Here is a 19,239-nt window from a genome sequence, read left to right as displayed (position 1 = left end):
CGCGATTGTTTTTCGATTCGATTCTATCACAACTGCATTTGCGATGCGCCCTCCAATCGCAAAGGGCGCCTTCGGCGCCCAAGGGGGGGGGGGGGGGCATGGCCAGTGGCCCCCCCCCCCCTGCCTACGCCCCTGCCCGGAAGGTTAACCAATGACCTAGGGGCTAGGACCTTAAAATTGGGTATTATCGGCTTCCTCTCGTCACGGGAAACACGCTCGTTTTTTTCCACGAAGCTCTAGCAACAGGGGCGAAATGGCAAGGAAGGTTCAACGGACCCCCCCCCCTCTTATACGTTCGCGGCTGGAAAAACACCAATACGGGCGAGGGTTAAGGCAGACTTCATGTGCTATTCTTTTAGATAAAACTGCATTGTGTTAGTATCTGGGCCTCGGATAACATAGCCAGTAGCGATTTTTGCCCACCCAGTGGAGTGTGTTTGCCCACCCAGTAAAGACGGAGACGGGGCAGTTTTACCCGCGCTAGGCCGGTGCTCAGCGCCTTCCGCGCCGGGCCGGGGGGGGTGTCTGAACACCCCCGTCTAACTCGGCTCCTGGGCCACGTAGCGACATGCGGTAGGCGGCATTAGAAGGACAGTTAAAATGAAGAGAATACTTGGTCTTTATAAGGTCAGGTCAAAGCTCAGGTGGCCAGAGGTCATAAAAGGTCAAAGTTGGTTTGTTTGAACAATTTTCGAAAACCTGGCGCATAATTTGGGACCTAATAGAGCTGCAGCGCCGCGGAAAAGCGCATTCGATAGCTCTTTCGGCGCTCTTTCGCCAAAGCACATAAACCTCAGATTTGACCTCAGGTCAACGGCTTAGCATAAACTCTCCAGAGGGCAAAAACTTCAATAATAGCCACTTATGAAAAAGTTTTTTTTTCCGCCATAACTTTTTACTCGAGAAAGTCATGACATTGTTTTGCCAGCCATCATGTTCTTCTTATCAAGACGCGTCAAATTAACCCTCGCCCGCACATGGGGGGGGGGTGGTTGCCACCCCCCAGTTAGTCTTTCTGCTTTGCACTCAACATTTTTAGAGCTAGAAGGCTGATTTTTCGTATAGCTGCTCTATCCTTTCTTGACGTCCACAGAAAATTTCAAGTTTCTGTGGTTTTTGGTTTCGGAGATATGACCTTGTTTTTCAGGTCATGTTATGACCCAAATGGCCAATTCTAAACATCTTGCGTTGGCTATGGGCCTTGTGAGCTTTTGACACCTTGATTTCGGCCTTTTTTTGCCAGTCTTACCTCCCACCTATCATGGAACATGTTGTTCGACGATGTGCAGATGTCAAGGTCAAGGTCAAGGTCAACCTAGGTCATCTAAGATAATTGCATTTTAGGCAAGCGGAATTAACTTTTTGTGAAGTTTTTTGACTGCATTTTTTGTAAAAGCTTCTCAGATCATGATTTCATGTAATATGGACACATAAACAATCGGTGCACACATCAGTATACACACAGACACACACAGACATACAAACACATATAATTGACCTTGACCTAACTTGACCTGAAATGACCTCAGCAGCAAAAACCTGGTCGGGTAGTGTGACAAAGAGGTTCTAGCTGGCTTGACACCAGAAAACGGCATCGTCATCGGTATATGATAAGCAGCGCACTTGATATCCAACGGTGACCCAAAACAGCAACATTTTTTAGTTTGACCTGACCTGGAAGGTCAATGACTGACCTGAGAAGGTAAAACTGGGTATCATTGGATTCGTCTCTTCCCAAAGAATCTTTTTGATCTTTACCGCTAAGCTCTATCTCCAACAGGAACGAAATGGCGCGGGGGGCAACCACCCCCCCCCCCATGTGCGTTCTAGGATGGGAAAATGGCATGTGCGGACGAGGGTTAACTATAGCTTGTCCTTGAAACTTCATTTTGAAATTTGACCCCGGGTCATGGTCAAGACCTGACCGGAAAAGGTCATGTTGCATGTCAGTCGATCCGTTCAGTCGATCATCGCTCTAGCATGCGCCTACCAGAAGTTATTTAAAGAAAACTGTTAGGCTCCCTTTTGCGACCTGAGATGACCTCAGGGATATAAGGAAGGGTCACGTCATTTTCACGTCGGGTGTCATTTTCCGAGTTCAGTGTGTCATGTTGAATAGTCAATAGGTGTTTGGAAGTGTTCAGAATGGTGTCCGTCCAGAAAAAAACGCATTTTAGTTTCCTTTCATTGACACTAATGATAGATGTCGGACTTTCGTCCCCGTCTTGAGGTGAGATGTTCGTTTGTCTGGCCGCTATGTCTGCCTCGAGCGGTGGAGTATTAGTTACAACTGTCGCCTATCACCGGGGCAGCCCTAGATCACTTCCCGCTGACCTTAGGAGCTTTCGATAAGGTATGACGCGTACGGCGCAACGCCACAAACACCCAAGATCTTTCTATGGACCAAAGAACAACTGACGACGGCCGGAGAAGTAACTGGCCAGTGGCCGAAATGTTGTGAAACTAACATCTCAACTCAAGACAGGAATGAAGTCCGACAACTAACATTCGTGATACTAATGCCTCGTCCCAAGCATTCCGAAGAATTATCCCATGGACTTATAGGTAATGGGGAGGTGGCAAAATTGACCTGACCTTGGGTCACCGGTATCGAAGTTTCGAGATATACATTTTGTACAAACTGTTGGCCTTATCAATCGGCGAAATTTTCAAAGCAATCAGCCAGTCGGTGTAAGTATGACAGACATTGGTACTTCAATCGTTATTCGTGAAAAAACTGTCTACCTTAAGCGCCGCTATTTTGACTTGTTAACCCCTGTGACGTCATTTTTTACCTGACCTGAAAATGATCTCAGTAAAAGTTGTAGTCTTTGTCCGTTTATATCCCATGCCATTTACCGCTTGTTTCTATCTTGCTTCGTTCTCGAGATATCACGGGGAGCAGGTATCCACCCCCCGTCGGTGTGAAGTTGGCGCGGAATGCGAATCCCCGTTGGTGGGCGGGTTAAACCATGATATTTCGGACCAAAAGACTATCTCGCCACTCAAAGCAAAACTTTAGGACGTCCGGAACCGAAAACCCGTTGACGCGGCACGAATGCGTCGATGGCTACCAAATGCTGCTGTCTGGTATAAATAAAGCGAAAAATTGTATCCATTTTTTACAACGCATTCTGATGTACGGTTATTAGAGCAGGGGCGCGGGAACTACTTTCAGACTGGGGGGCGGGGGGGGGGTCACACCATAATTGAAATCAACCTAGTCCTAGGGTACCCCCAAACCTACCGGTTTTTGGGCCACTTATTTTTCTTCCCTTGGCGTTTTCATAAAAAAAAGAAAACATTTGCAAAAAAAGTGCGATATTCCGTCTTAAAGCTGTGGGGGTACCGCCCCCAGGGCCCCAGAGTTAGGGGGGTAAACTGTCCCCACTGCCCCCCCCCCGTTCCTGCGCCTATGAATTAGAGAAAACAATGCGTTCAAAGAATCGTAACAGTGATGCCAGTACCAACTTTGGTTGTGGGTGCCCAGAGCCCCTTGGGGCGGGTGCCCAACTCAGCATTGGGGGTGCCCGGGCACACCCAAAAGTATACAAATCGACACCTATGGTCATTTTGGTCTGGCATGATCATATTTCGGGGCCATAGGGATGATAGGAATTAGGGAGAGACATTGGTCTGGGTGATCGGCACCCTGGTGAGTCGCCGGGGCTGAGCCCGTCCAGAGAACGGGTGAGCTCTCAGTGACCTCAGCTCAGCCCCCGTCCATGTCCGTGAAGTTAGCCAGCATCCAGCACAACAGAATCTGCAACGTTGAGCTATAGCTATAAAAACTGGGTTATAGGTCAACTCGAGCACGCTGGTCATGAATATCACCCTTAACCCGCGCACCGACGGGGGTCTGCGCCAACTTCGCACCGAAGCACTATGGGACGGATGGCCTCCAAAATGCCCACTTAATCGAAAAACAAAGATTGCATTTTTGCAGTTGCAAAGAGGGTTTCTGATGTAGAATTTACGTGCGGATGCAGCGGTGGTATTTATTTTTTGATTAGGCATCTGTAATACCGTCAAAAACTGTCTCAAAATCCGATAATATGATAACCGGAGCGGTCACTGACTGAAATGCGTTTTTATATGACTGTTTTCTGTCGGTCACCGAGCCTGGTAGTTTTCATCGTTTCATCGCATACTGGTAGCATGTTGACAAGTTGTTTATTGGCTAACATGTGAGCTGTTAACGAACTCTTCGAGTGATTTTTTTTTGCAGATTTGGTGCATTTGAAATAAGATCCACAAAGCTGTCGTAACCAGTTGAACATCAATAAGTAAGTGTATGGCTACAAAAAAGTACCACGGAGTACCGTCTCATTTTTGCCGATTTTAGAATTCCCAGTACCTTGTTTAGTTGGTCTCCAAAGGGTTCGTGCTACTATCTGCTACTCTTTGAGATATTCCAGTGCAAAGCTATCGTATACACGCCGGCCGGCCGACGTGTACAAGTGGCCGCGGCCGCGCCAACGTGGCTGGGCCGGCCGACTCTGCTGTCGCTGGCGGGCACCCGCCCCTGCCGCCGTGTCTCCGATGACCGAGGGACAATGCGGTGCTTGGTGTCATATTATGAGAAGGCCACGGCAATTGGTGAAGATGATATGCTCAGCTTGGGTGACAAGCCACGTTCAGTGTCGCTGCCACGTTACAATGACTTCAGTTCGCATTCGAGGCATTAAAACGAGGCATCAATGGTTCCTCATTTCACAGCATACACGCGTATGGTTCCCAGTACCGAAACATTCCTCTGTTGCAGGTCAAACACAAAATAATGACATAGTACGCCAATCGAGTGACGTCATATGCAGCGTAACTGCCATTAGTTAACCCGCGCCCCCCCCCCCTGTCCTTTTCCGTCGATATCTCCTAAACGGCTGGAGATATCGCCACCAAACTTTCAGGACCCCTCCGGGCATCAATTTTACATATTGTGACCAAAAAATTTTCCAGAGGCTATGATAGGTTGGCCACAAATGACGTCAGAATGACGTCATGTTCTGCCATTTTCGACCGAAAAAAGACCTTCGCGAGAAGAGCTGTCAGGCCTACAACTTTGAAGATACAGAAAAATGATCGAATCATAAAAGGTGTAGAATTAACAGGGCTACAAAACTGCCATCTCGGATTTTTGACATTTTTGAGTTTTGACCCCTAAAAATCAAAAATGCATTTTTTTTGGATATATTAGCCAAAAATCCAAGAAGTTTGAGTTTCGAAAAACCGGAATATATGTGATAGTACCTACCGTCTTCTATCTACATACCAAATTTCAGATCGATATCTCCTTTTTTGGCGAAGCTATAGCGAAAAAACTGTTCAAAAACGATGACGTCAAATTTTCAAACTCAATTTTTGGCAATTCTAGACCACGTAGGGCAAAAAAAAGACCACCATTGAACTGCCCGTGACGAGCTGCATCGAAAGGATACCCATTTTATGCAAAAATATCAACTTTGAAATTTGACCTAATTTTACCTGACCTTGACCTGACCTTCACCGGAACATAATCTAAACTGACCCCAAAGACTGCCTGACCCATATAATCGCATTTGTCATGTAAAATGGACCACAAAACATGTATCACAAGACACTTTCATATTGTGACCCCAGTGACCTGACCTCTGTGACCTGACCTGGTATCAGTGACCTCAGATAGCGAAGTATGTGTTTGAAGAACAATGTAACATCGATGGTTTTCAATAACTTACCAATTTACTCGATTTCACAACACATTTCTTGAAATGCCTGTGAACGGTGAAAATCTGACCTTTGACCTGACCTGTGACGTCATCGGTTTGACCTAGGTCAATGAAATTTGGTCACAAGGTAGTTCCCCGGTGGGGCTATCGAACGCCGTTTGAATTTTGAAAATCGGCCGGTAAATTTCCGAGATCTTAGGGGGGGGGCCGAAACGGCCCCCCACCCTACGGGTGGTAGGGTCCGCCGGTAGCCCTACGGGGCGCGGGTTAACATCTAACGATGAAATAAGCATCATAATTGGACTCAGCGCACCAAATTACCCCATAGAGCACCAAAAATATATTGTTTTAAGGCTTCCCTGATTTAATGGGCATTTTGGAGGTCGTCCGTCCCATAGTGCGACGGGGGGGCGGATGACCGCCCCCCTGAGATCTCGAGAACAAAGCAAGATAGCGACAAGCGGTAAACGTCATCGGATGCGCACGGTCAAGATCTACAATTTTTAAAAAGGTCATTTTCAGGTCAGGTCAAAGATGACGTCACAGGGGTCGAAAAATTCAAAATGGCGGCGCTAGATATGGAGAGAGTTTTTCTCGAATAACTTTCGAATTAGTCAAGATAGGAGCAAACTAAGGGCATCATCGTGATCCTCTCGTCAATCCACATCGAATGATATATATGTTGACCTCGAAAGGTCAAGGTCAAAGGTTGACCTCAGGTCACGTGACCTCGAGGTCATCATGTATATCATTCGATGCGTCTTGACGAGCTAAACACAATGAGACCATCCACGCGGCTGTATCTTGTTCCTGTACGGAGTTATTGGCCAAAAACCTTTGGTGACCTTTGATGACCTCACATGACCTCACAGCTGCCCAACAGCAAAACAGACCTCAAGGTAGTGAAGGTTGATCGTACATGAAGTCATGTATGGTATATGGGGCCATTCCGACCCGTTTTAGTGGTAAAAATAGGGAGTTGATTTTTCCCCCATTGACTTATAATGGGGAGGTCGCGAAATTGACCTGACCTTAGGTCACCGACATCAAAATTCCGAGATATACAAATTATAGCTACTAATGACCTTATAACATCCTGCGACTTTCAAAGGCCTCCGACATCTACTGTAGCTCTGGCACGGTGACAAAGTTGCAAAAAAGTAACTTGAGGTTGGGTCATTCAAAGTGACCTGGTGACCTGACCTTGAAAGGTAGGAGGTTCAAACTTGCACACCATATGTAAAATTGATGAGGAAATAGTCGTACCAAATTTCGCGGCGCTACGCGCCGCGGTTTTCCCGCTATTCGCGAAAAAACTCAGGGGGGGCAGATATCCGCCCCCCCCGTCGGTGCGCGGGTTAAAATTCCATCAAAAGAACGGAAACCCCCCAAAATAAAAAGAAAAATAAAAAATGACAGTGTACCTTTTTCCGGAAAAACGGTGCATTGCACGGCGTTGCAAATGGTCCCAATGAAAGAACGCCTTAAAATGCAGGGGGTCATTTTTTCGATTTTTTATTTAACCCGCGAGTTGCTGGGGGGGGGGGGGCGTTAAACGCCCCAACTTTTTTCGCCGGGCCATAGCATAAAAACAGCGCGCCGCAGGCGCGCTAAAATTTGGGTACCTGTAGGACATCAATTGAAGTTTATTGTGACAAAGTTTCAAAAAAATCGGTCAGAAAATTTTTGAGATATCGAGGTTTTAGTGACGTCATGATTTCTGAGTTTTCGACCAAAAACGGCATATGTTCAAAAAATCATATAAAATCACAGAATAGACATACAGACATCCCGTAAACGCCGTTAGACTGCCAATACCATGAACAATCAAATGGCTATCTTCGATTATTGATTATCGTTCCGCATTTTCCAAAATCTTGAACTGAATCTTGGCAATTTCTCGTGACTACTTCAAGCCCATGATACATGTATTTCTTCAATTGAACTTTTTTAGCCAAACACGTACACATATGATAAAATGAATGCCACCATCGTGTTCTACGCCCCAAATTACCCATAAAACATGTGTCACAGGCTGCGAATATCAGTTTTGATTTTCGGGGATATGTGCCTGCCCGGTTGACCTGACCTTGACCCTGACCTATGCTTGACTGACCCCTACATGGAGCTGACACTCTTGTAGGCCTTATATGATGGATTGAGCACCGTTTTGACAGAGTTTATGACGAGAGGCGCCCATTGCGAAGTCCTGAAGTCCATGCTACTGAAAGCCCGATTTCAGGTGTTTGACCTGACCTTGACCCGACCTGTGACCTCAAAATTCAACTTTAAAGTACTCATCTGAAGCGTCTCGTCGCGTTCTTTCGTTTGCCGCCTGGTGCGTTTCGCTGCGCCTATTGGTTCTCGAGTTATCGGCTGGGGGCGTTTAACGCCCCCCCCCCCCCCCCCCCAGCAAACGGTGGGTGGCGAAATACCCCAGCAACTGCCGGGTTAAGAGACCCTTGACCCGCGCCCCGTAGGGGGGGCCGAAACGGCCCCCCTATCCTTTTCGGTCGATATCTCCTAAAAGGCTAGAGATATCGCCACCAAACTTTCAGGACCCCTCCGGGCATCAATGTTACACATTGTGACTAAAAATTTTTCCAGAGGCTATGATAGGTTGGCCACAAATGACGTCAGAATGACGTCATGTTCTGTCATTTTCGACCAAAAAAAGACCTTCGCGAGAAGACCTGTCAGGCCTACAGCTTTGAAGATACAGAAAAATGGTCAAGACATAAAAGGTGTAGAATTGAAAGGGCTACAAAACTGCTATCTCGGATTTTTGAAATTTTTTAGTTTTGAACCCCAAAAATCAAAAAAGCATTTTTTTTTTATATATTAGCCAAAAAATCCAAAAAGTTTTTTGAGTTTCGAAAACCCGGAATATATGTGATAGTACCTACCGTCTTCTATCTACATACCAAATTTCAGATCGATACCTCGTTTTTTGGCCAAGTTATAGCGAAAAAACTGTTCAAAAATGATGACGTCAAATTTTCAAACTCAAGTTTTTGCAATTCTAGACCTCGTAGAGCAAAACAAAGACCACCATTAGACTCCCCGTGACAAGCTGCATCGAATCGATACCCATTTTTTGCAAAAGTTACAACTTTGAAATTTGACCTAATTTGACCTGACCTTGACCTGACCTTCACCAAAACGTGACCTAGGCTGGCCCCAAAGGCTGCCTAACCCACATAATCGCATTTGTCATGTAAAATGGACCATTAAACATGTATCACACGACACTTTCATATTGTGACCCCCGGTGACCTGACCTCGCTGTGACCTGACCTGGTATCAGTGACCTCAGATAGCAAAGTATGTGTTTGACGAACAATGTACCATCGATGGTTTTCAATAAATTACCAATTTACTCGATTTCACAACACATTTCTTGAAATGCCTGTGAACGGTGAAAATCTGACCCTTGACCTGACCTGTGACGTCATCGGTTTGACCTAAGTCAATGAAATTTGGTCAAAAGGTAGTTCCCGGGTAGGGCTATCGAGCGCCGTTTGAATTTTGAAAATCGGCCGGTAACTTTCCGAGATCTTAGGGGGCCGAAACGGCCCCCCCTACGGGTGGTAGGGTCCGCTGGTAGCCCTACGGGGCGCGGGTTAAGTTCCTTTAAAAAATCAAAAACCCTAAAAAATGACAGTGTACCCTTTTCCGGGAAAACGGTGCATTGCACGGCGTTGCAAATGGTCCCAAATAAAAGAACGCCTAAAAATGCAGGTGGGTCAATTTTTCGATTTTTTATTTGAGGGACCCTTGTCCCTTTAAAAAATCAAAAACCCTCAAAAATGACAGAGTGTAACTTTTTCCGGAAAACGCTGCATTGCACGGCGTTGCAAATGGTCCCATATGAAAGAACACCTTCAAATGCAGGTGGGTCATTTTTCCGAATTTTAGTTAAGGGACCCTTGTCCCTAAAAAAAATCAAAAACCCTCAAATATTACAGTGTACCTTTTTCCGGGAAAACGGTTCAATGCACGGCATTGAAAATGGTCCCATATGAAAGAACGCCCTAAAATGCAGGTAAATCATTTTTTGATTTTTTATTTAGGGGACCCATGTCCCTTTAAAAAATCCGAAAACCTCAAAAATGGCAGATTGTACCCATTTCCGGGAAAACGGTGCATTGCACGGCGTTGCAAATCAAATGGTCTCAAATGACAGAACGTCCTAAAATGCAGGTAGAACAATACTCAGAGTGCTTTTCCGCGGTGTTGTAGCTGTAATATTTCCCGGGTTGTTTGGTTTCTTGGAAATCGTCCCCGTTTGACCTGAAAACCAGTGAAATTTTCCCTTCAATGACATCTGGGATATGCATTGATATTTGATAGCCGTTACGTTGAAATTGCGTTCTGTCAAAACATTGCAAAAATACCTGTTTTGGTTCCGATGCCCAGCCACCGCACCGTTCACCGCTCACTAACGGTGTACTTTCGATAATATCAGCACTCGCCAGCGACACGCACGCACCCACGGTCGGTACAAAACTGCCAGACACTGGCCGCCGCCGAGCCGGTGGACCGACCGGATCACGTGTCCGGCGGCGGTCTGGGATTGGTCAGTCAGTAGAGGTGCAGGTTTTCAACTTCGTTCCCTCGGCCTACCCAATATTGAAAGAAAAATGTGAGTAGCTGAGCAGCCATGAGCCAGAAGAAGTGCAACGCAAAATAGCTATGGGAAAAATTGTAAGAGGTCAAGAAACTACTCCGACGAAATGCTTAGAATTAAGGTTTATGTACTTAAGTTGGGTAGGGTATGGTTAGTGAACAAGCCGACCACGGGGGGATTTCGATGACTGAAGAAACCGGCCTGGGACTGCGTTAAGTTGACAGGACGGCCGCAGGACAAGGAAAACGGTCGGAGACTGGTATTTACTTTTCCCTCGCTGGCATTGTTTTTTTGCTAGCCGTGAACAAGGAAGAGGTCCATTACCCCTTCCTCTTGCCCCTGACCGAGCTAAAGCTTCGCGAAAAAAGCGTGTTGGCAGTGACGACAGAATAATCCTAATTTTAAGGTGTCTGAACATTGGTTGACCTACAATTTCAGGTCAATGATAAAATGCGAGGAAATCGGGATCTGTCAACTTCTATCTCTTGCCTTTTACCGCGTCTTTTTCACTTGCTTATTTTCTGAGATAATACACATTTCAGTTATGCTGAAGTTAACCCGCGAGTTGCTGGGGGGGGGGGGGGTTAAACGCCCCCACTTTTTTCGCCGGAACATAGCATAAAAACGTCACGCCGCAGGCAAGCCAAATTTTGGGTACCTGTAGGGAATTGATTGAAGTTTATTGTGACAAAGTTTCAAAAAAAATCGGTCGGAAAATTTTTGAGATATCGAGGTTTTAGTGACGTCATGATCTCTGAGTTTTCGGCCAAAAACGGCATATGTTCAAAAAATCATAAAAAATCACAGAATAGACATAAAGACATGCCGTAAACGCCATTAGACTGCCAATACCATGAACAATCAAATGGCTATCTTCGATTATTGATAATCGTTCTGCATTTTCCAAAATCTTGAACTGAATCTTGGCAATTTCTCGTGACTACTTCACGACCATGTTACATGCATTTCTTAAATTGAACTTTTTGAGCATAACACGTACACATATGATAAAATGAATGTGACCATCGTGTTCTACGCCCCAAATTACCCATAAAACATGTGTCACAGGCTGCGAATATCAGTTTTGATTTTCGGGGTTATGTGCATACCCGGTTGACCTGACCTTGACCCTGACCTATGCTTGACTGACCCCTATATGGAGCTGACACTCTTGTAGGCCTAATATGATGGATTGTGCACCGTTTTGACAGAGTTTATGACGAGAGGCGCCCATTGCGAAGTCCTGAAGTCCATGCTACTGAAAGCCCGATTTCAGGTGTTTGACCAGACCTTGACCCGACCTGTGACCTCAAAATTCAACTTCAAAGTACTCATCTGAAGCGTCTCGTCGCGTACTTTCGTTTGCAGCCTCGTGCGTTTCGCTGCGCCTATTGGTTCTCGAGTTATCGGCTGGGGGCGTTTAACGCCCCCCCCAGTCAACGGTGAATGGCGAAATACCCTAGCAACTGCCGGGTTAAGAAATAATTTGAAACAAAAAACAAGCAAATAAGTCGTGAAAAAAAATTGAAAGATATTCTAAAGGCGATATGCAATGATAACCGTAACGTTGAGATTGCGTTCTATCAAGACATTGCCCAAAAATACCTGTTTTGTTTATGATGCCAAGCAATCCATCGTTAATCGCTCACAAACGACACAAACGACTAGTAATCAGCACTCGCCAGAAACGCACACGCACTCACGGCCGCTACAGAACTGCCAGACACTGGCCGCCGCCGAGCAGGCGGACCGACCGGATCACGTGATCGGCGGCGGCCGGAGATTGGTTGGTCAGTGGAGGTGCAGGTTTTCAACTTCATACCCACATCCTACTAACCCCTTCATACTTACCTAACCTAGCCGAGGTTAGGTTAGGTTAGGTTAGGTTACCCATACTCCCGATTTTGGCAAGGATTTACCCATATTCCCGAAAATGGCAAGCAAAACCCAAAACATGGCTCTACTTAAACCTGCATATCTCTGGACACGCTTAAGATATCGGAATGAGTCTTGGTAATCTTAAAGAGGAAGGATGACCCTATCGATCAGTACTTTGCCCAATTTTGTACCTCTTATAGTACAGATTTTAGGATAGGTCAAAGTTGGTCGAAAACCGGGTGAAAATGAAAACCTGCAAGAGACACTCCCGAAAATGGCAAGATCGTCCCGATTTTGGCAAGTTCAATGGAATTCCCGAAAATGGCAAGCTCGACGACCTTAAGTGTTTTTTTTGATAAATTTTTGATCTGAGACGATGCGTGACGTCATTCTGATTCCAAAAATACAGGAAAATTTTAAGTCGGATAAAAACTGTTCACGTAATAGTCCTTCAAAGTTCAATAGAATTCCCGATAATGGCAAGCAAAATTGAGCGCATCGATTTTTTACAAATTTTTGGGTGCAGAATGATGAATCATGTCCTGCTGACTCCAAAAATGCAAGAAAGTTTTAAGTCGGATAAAAATTGTTGAAGTTATACGTTATCTAATTTTTGCCCCAAAATCGAGGGAAAAAATAAAGTATATTTTTAAATAAAAACCTACCATTCCGATGTTATTTGACACGCTGAGCTCAAAAAAGTAACTCCTGAATCGATATCTTAAGTAGTTTTCCCACAAATGTCAAAAAACCGAGTTTCCAGAAAAATCTATATTTTTTATTTTAGCCGCCTGTAGCATGTACATTTTTTAAACAATCTGCATTTTTATTTTTACCAAAAATTGCTTTTAAGTGTCTCTACAAAACTGCTATCAGCGATTTTTGATATATTGTAGCTAGAAATTGCAAAAATTCGGTGTATTACACCCAACATTTCATTTCAAATAAAGCTACAAATGTAACCACTGTAAAGACGTCCTAAACAAAGTCAATTCATTCTTCTTGGTGATGTTCCTTATGTAACTTTTTGTCCTCTTTCAGAAAATCTGGTTTTTAAAAATCTATCTTGTATAAAACTCAAAATTTTTCAAAAAAACTGATTTTTTTGAAAATTGCTAAAAAGATGCTCAAATCAATTCTGAACATATCACCAATATATTTGCGTTAAAAAATATCAGTAGTTTTGATGATATCGTTCATTTAGTACGGCTACTACACGGTTTCATAATGTTAAAGAAAAACTTGTTGACAATTTTTAAGGATGAAAACGAGTGTCAACTGTTGTAAATGCTTGTGATTATTTATCAGTTCGTCCAGCTCTATCAGAAAAAAGAAAAAAAAGTCAAAATTTTGAGAAAAAATTTTTTCAAAAAAAATTTTTTGTCAAAATTTTTCATTTAAAATACCACAAAAATATTGGTAATAGGTAGCAAAAGCACCCCAGAAGAGCAAATCACTAATATCGCGGTAGTTTGCTCTCTAGAGGTAAATCTTTGAAAATTTTTACAATATTTGATCATCTATAGCTCAGAAACTAAATAAACTAGGACAATGTTTTACCTCTTGTTGTATAGAACTTTTGATGTTCTATTAGACCTGTACCTTATACTTTAAATCATTTGTCATTTTAACCCTGAAATTTTGAGTCAAAAGTACAAAAAGTTTAAAGTAATTTTTTACCCACTTTTCAAAACGATATCAAAAAACTTAACTTACCTCTTAGACAGACGATAAGAAGTTCTACAACATATGCCCATCAAAATGATAACACTTCCTTTTGTTTTTGTAACAATTAGTGTCAAACATAGCAAAAAATACAATTTTCAAACAACTGTAGCATCCGCACTGTACAAGTAAGGTATGATCTGAGCACACCATTGGGCTTGTCTTGCAGAGAGCTTTCCAATGATACCCAATTTTGATGTTTTACTTGAAAAACAAAAGATTTGGAAAAACTTACAGCACCACGTTAAGTTTCTAAGTGTTTCAGTAGTACTATTCAATGCTCGATATCTCGTTAAGTATCCATATTCGCTTAAACATGTATATAACAAACTTTGATATGACCAACTCAAGAACATTTTTGCAAATTTTGAAAATTTTGAAAATTTTGAATTTTTCAAAATTTGTGTCTTTGCCATTTTAAAGAGTGGATTATGATAGAATGCGACGTACTGAATCGAAAAAACATAACTTATCTATATACCAAAATGACCAGAAAGACCTTAGAAACGGCCTTGAAGGTTAAAAATTTAAGTTCAAGGTTGTTTTAATAAGATATCTCGGCTATTTTTTAACGAATGTCAAAAATCTGGGTATCATTCGATAGCTCTTGACGAGGCGCGTCGATTCATATAGAGCAAAATCTGTTATCACCTTTTTTGAAAAAGATAATCCCAAAAAACACATTATTATTTTATTTTTTTTCAGAAAATCAGTCTGCAATGAAAAAAGCCGCATAGGCAATATACTACCCTGGAATCGGTAGGCCGCTCAATTCTCTACAAGTTCAATACAAAAAAAAATCCGTTTGGATGAAAATTTTCAAAGATATGAGCAAAAAACCAAAGGCAGTTTTGGGAAAAAGTACGTAAAGGGTTGAAATTTCAAAGGCCTCTAGAAACTTAACGAAATAGGCTAGAGCAAATTTTCAATTATCATTAGATTCAGCTCGACGAGATCTTTCTGATTTTGGGCATGAAAAAGTCAAAAACTCAAAATTTCGAAAGTTACAAGCATGTATTTTTTCAATGTTTACACCTGAATATCTATGAAACCTGAGCAGATACGCGAATAAAATACCTATCATTTAAATGATGTTATTGTGCTCTATTGATTCCATGCAAGAAAATTTTTGATCGACTTTGTAGGATTGCACAATAAATCAATCAAATAATAGTGATAAATGAGTAATTTTCCAGTTTTTTGGATTTTACTCGGTTTTGAGACAAGTGAAAGAAAAACTAAGACCAGGGTTGGATGCGCCATCAAATTCTGCATCTAATAATGGGTTGATTTTTGGTCTAGCGCCATTTTGAATTTTGACCAAAAAATAGCAAAAATTCATTAAAAAATCATAGCTCGCTTGTTTACCAACCGATCTTTTTGAAACTTGCAGGGTGTATGGACAATGATACAGCAAACCGACTCATGCCAAAAATTTCCAAAAAGTTTTTGAAAAAATCAAAAATTTTGGGCAAAAACCAAAAAAAAATGTTTTTTGATTTTGACCCACAAAATCGATAGAGGGCATCAAAGCAAGGTGCATGCACGAAAAAAAACGTTTTTTGATCCATAAACACAGCCCCAGGAACCGCTGAAAGATCAAGGGTTGACGCGTCAAAGTGGACATTTGGAAGACCATATCTCAAGAACCAGTGAACTGATTTTCCAAAATCTTTTTTTAAAAGATACATCCTAACAAGTTCTATCTTTTATTTAGATGACATTTTACACTCAGTTTTAAGAATAACGGAGCAACCTCAAAAAAGTGCTAATATTAAGGTTTTTTGCGTTTTTGGAGGTGATGACGTCATTTTTTTGAAAAAAGTTATTTGAAAAAGTTGCTCAGCGTCGCAAGATACATCTAAAACCGTTTTGTTTTTGCAAAAATGTCCATAAACAAAAAAGTTAGTTTTTCCAAAATTTTGTTTTTTCGTCCCCATTTCCACATTTTTAGTCCGATTCACTCAAAATTTCTGTCACAGATAGAGCTCATCAAACCCTATCGACTGTTGAAAGAATCAAGTTGATCCGATTTCTAGAACCGACTCTGTGCAATGTTTCCCTTGAATCCCGAAACAGGTACCAGACCCGGCTTCTCAGGACGGGTGAGGATATGTATGGGCTGACTACGTCTTTCAATTTTTAAGCCAAAAATAAAAAGCGGAAGGCGGATAAATCACACGGCATTGTTGAGTTTAGCATAAAAAGATATAGGGGTGACCAAAAAACCAGCCAAGTCGGATAAATTTTGGCCATTTTATGGCCATCAAAAATTTTGGCAAAAATGACCAAACATGAAAAACTTAAACTATCCTAACTTTCAAACGCGACAAGGTACAGGAGGGCGGATAGATTATTCGTGTAGGGAATTGATTGAACTTGCGCAGAAACCCAAAAAACAACCCCTAAACCCCCTTTAAGACCCTTTTTTAGGGGTTCAAAGTCGTTCCCGAAAATGGCAAGCTTGCTTGCCAAAATCGGGAAAATCCTTGCCATATTCGGGAGTATTGGTATGTTAGGTTAGGTTAGGTTAGGTTAGGTTAGGTTAGGTTAGGTTAGGTTAGGTTAGGTTAGGTTAGGTTAGGTTAGGTTAGGTTAGGTTAGGTTAGGTTAGGTTAGGTTAGGTTAGGTTAGGTTAGGTTAGGTTAGGTTAGGTTAGGTTAGGTTAGGTTAGGTTAGGTTAGGTTAGGTTAGGTTAGGTTAGGTTAGGTTGGTTAGGTTAGGTTAGGTTAGGTTAGGTTAGGTTAGGTTAGGTTAGGTTAGGTTAGGTTAGGTTAGGTTAGGTTAGGTTAGGTTAGGTTAGGTTAGGTTAGGTTAGGTTAGGTTAGGTTAGGTTAGGTTAGGTTAGGTTAGGTTAGGTTAGGTTAGGTTAGGTTAGGTTAGGTTAGGTTAGGTTAGGTTAGGTTAGGTTAGGTTAGGTTAGGTTAGGTTAGGTTAGGTTAGGTTAGGTTAGGTTAGGTTAGGTTAGGTTAGGTTAGGTTAGGTTAGGTTAGGTTAGGTTAGGTTAGGTTAGGTTAGGTTAGGTTAGGTTAGGTTAGGTTAGGTTAGGTTAGGTTAGGTTAGGTTAGGTTAGGTTAGGTTAGGTTAGGTTAGGTTAGGTTAGGTTAGGTTAGGTTAGGTTAGGTTAGGTTAGGTTAGGTTAGGTTAGGTTAGGTTAGGTTAGGTTAGGTTAGGTTAGGTTAGGTTAGGTTAGGTTAGGTTAGGTTAGGTTAGGTTAGGTTAGGTTAGGTTAGGTTAGGTTAGGTTAGGTTAGGTTAGGTTAGGTTAGGTTAGGTTAGGTTAGGTTAGGTTAGGTTAGGTTAGGTTAGGTTAGGTTAGGTTAGGTTAGGTTAGGTTAGGTTAGGTTAGGTTAGGTTAGGTTAGGTTAGGTTAGGTTAGGTTAGGTTAGGTTAGGTTAGGTTAGGTTAGGTTAGGTTAGGTTAGGTTAGGTTAGGTTAGGTTAGGTTAGGTTAGGTTAGGTTAGGTTAGGTTAGGTTAGGTTAGGTTAGGTTAGGTTAGGTTAGGTTAGGTTAGGTTAGGTTAGGTGACACATACGTCCTGATTGTTCCAGATGTTATACATCGGTGCTGAAAATTCCAGATTTTCCCAAAACATGGTCCTATGTTATCCTAAATATCTCTTAACACGTTAATGTTATGCAAATGAGTCTTTGCACACTCATTAAGGAAGAACGAACCTATCGTTTGACACCTTTTATTTTTTCCTACCTATTGTAATAACAGAGCTAGAGAAGCGCAAAGTTGGTCGAAAAACGGCGAAAAATGATCTCCTTAGAGAGCGTGTCCTTATTATTCCAGATCGGTTCTTAAAAATCCAGGGCTAAGGAATGCCCTAATTAATCCAGATTTTATGCAAATTGTCTTCTTTATCGTTTTTTGCAATTCAATCATATGCAATGAGTCATGCTGATTCTGAAAATCCAAGTGAAATTTTTGTAGGAAAAAAACTACTTGAGTTATTAAGCAACAAACCTCTAAGGAATTTGCTTAAGATTCCAGCAAAAATTTTCAATCGTTTTTTTTCAACAAATTTTGGTACCAGACGATCAATCATGTCCTTCTGACTCCAAAAATCCAAGAAAATTTTAGGTAGGATAAAAATTGCGAGTTATACGCTATATTTAGTTTTTACCCAAAATCAAGAGAAAAACTAATGAATATTTTTTAATAAAAACCTTCTAGTCCTATGAAGTTTGACATGCTGAGTTCAAAAAAGCAAGTCTCAAATCTGTATCTTGAGTAGTTTTCCCACAAGAAAGAAAAAACCAATTTTTGCAAAAAATACATATTTTTTAATTGAACCACCTGTAGCATCTACAAATTTCAAACAAGATGTATTGTTATGTATTAGAAAAATTGCTCTTTGGCAGCACTACAAAACTGCTATCAGCGATTTTTAATATATGGTAGCAAAAAATAATAAAAAATCGGTATACAGCACCCAACATTTCAGTTCAGCCAAAGCTACAAATATAACCACTGTAAAGACGTCCTAAACAAAGTCAATTCATTCTTCTTGGTGATGTTCCTTATGTAACTTTTTGTCGTCTTTCAGAAAATCTGGTTTTAAAAAATCTATCTTGTATAAAACTCAAAATTTTTCAAAAAAACTTAATTTTTTGAAAATTGCTTAAAAGATGCTCCAATCAATTCTGAACATATTACTAATATATTTGCGTTAGAAAATATCAGTATTTTTGATAATATCGTTCATTTAGTACGGCTACTACACGGTTTCATAATGTTAAAGAAAAACTTGTTGACAATTTTTAAGGATGAAAACGAGTATCAACTGTTGTAAATGTTTGTGATTATTAATCAGTTCGTCCAGCTCTATCAGAAGAAAGAAAAAAAAGTCAAAATTTTGAGAAAAAAATTTTTCAAAATTTTTTTTTTGTCAAAATTTTTCATTCAAAATACCACTAAAATGTTGGTAATAGGTAGCAGAAGCACCCCAGAAGAGCAAATAACCAAAATCGCGGTAGTTTGCTCTCTAGAGGTAAATCTTTGAAAAAATTTACAATATTTGATCATCTATAGCTCAGGAACTAAATAAACTAGGACAATGTTTTACATCTTAATGTATAGAACTTTTGATGTTCTATTAGACCTGTAACCTATAGTTTAAGTACTTTGTTATTTTAACCCTGAAATTTTGAGTCAAAAGTACAAAAAGTTTAAAGTAATTTTTCGCCTAGTTCTCAAAACGATATCAAAAAACTTTACTTACCTTTTAGATAGACGATAAGAAGTTCTACAACATATGCCCATCAAAATGATAACACTTCCTTTTGTTTTT

The 19,239-nt window shown here is 41.5% G+C and overlaps 1 protein-coding gene across 2 annotated transcripts in view; it reads right to left on the bottom strand.

The window, feature by feature from the left end:
- The window catches only part of LOC122375328 (sphingosine kinase 1-like), a 39,872-nt gene extending 27,817 nt beyond the window's left edge, over window positions 1–12,055 (bottom strand). Inside the window, exon 1 of one of the 2 annotated variants that reach the window (XM_043354644.1) lies at window positions 11,944–12,055. The gene's annotated coding sequence lies outside the window, so the exon portion shown is untranslated. Of the gene's footprint in view, window positions 1–10,105; window positions 10,231–11,943 lie in introns of those variants that run through there. The other variant, XM_043354645.1, reaches the window with a different exon arrangement.
- Window positions 12,056–19,239: the final 7,184 nt, after the last annotated feature.

The sequence above is a fragment of the Amphibalanus amphitrite genome, unplaced genomic scaffold, assembly GCF_019059575.1.
Source record: "Amphibalanus amphitrite isolate SeventyFive unplaced genomic scaffold, NRLGWU_Aamphi_draft 001819F_arrow, whole genome shotgun sequence".
NCBI lineage: Eukaryota > Metazoa > Arthropoda > Thecostraca > Balanomorpha > Balanidae > Amphibalanus > Amphibalanus amphitrite.
Note: the sequence above shows the minus strand (reverse complement) of the source record. Positions and strands in the feature narration are given on the sequence as shown.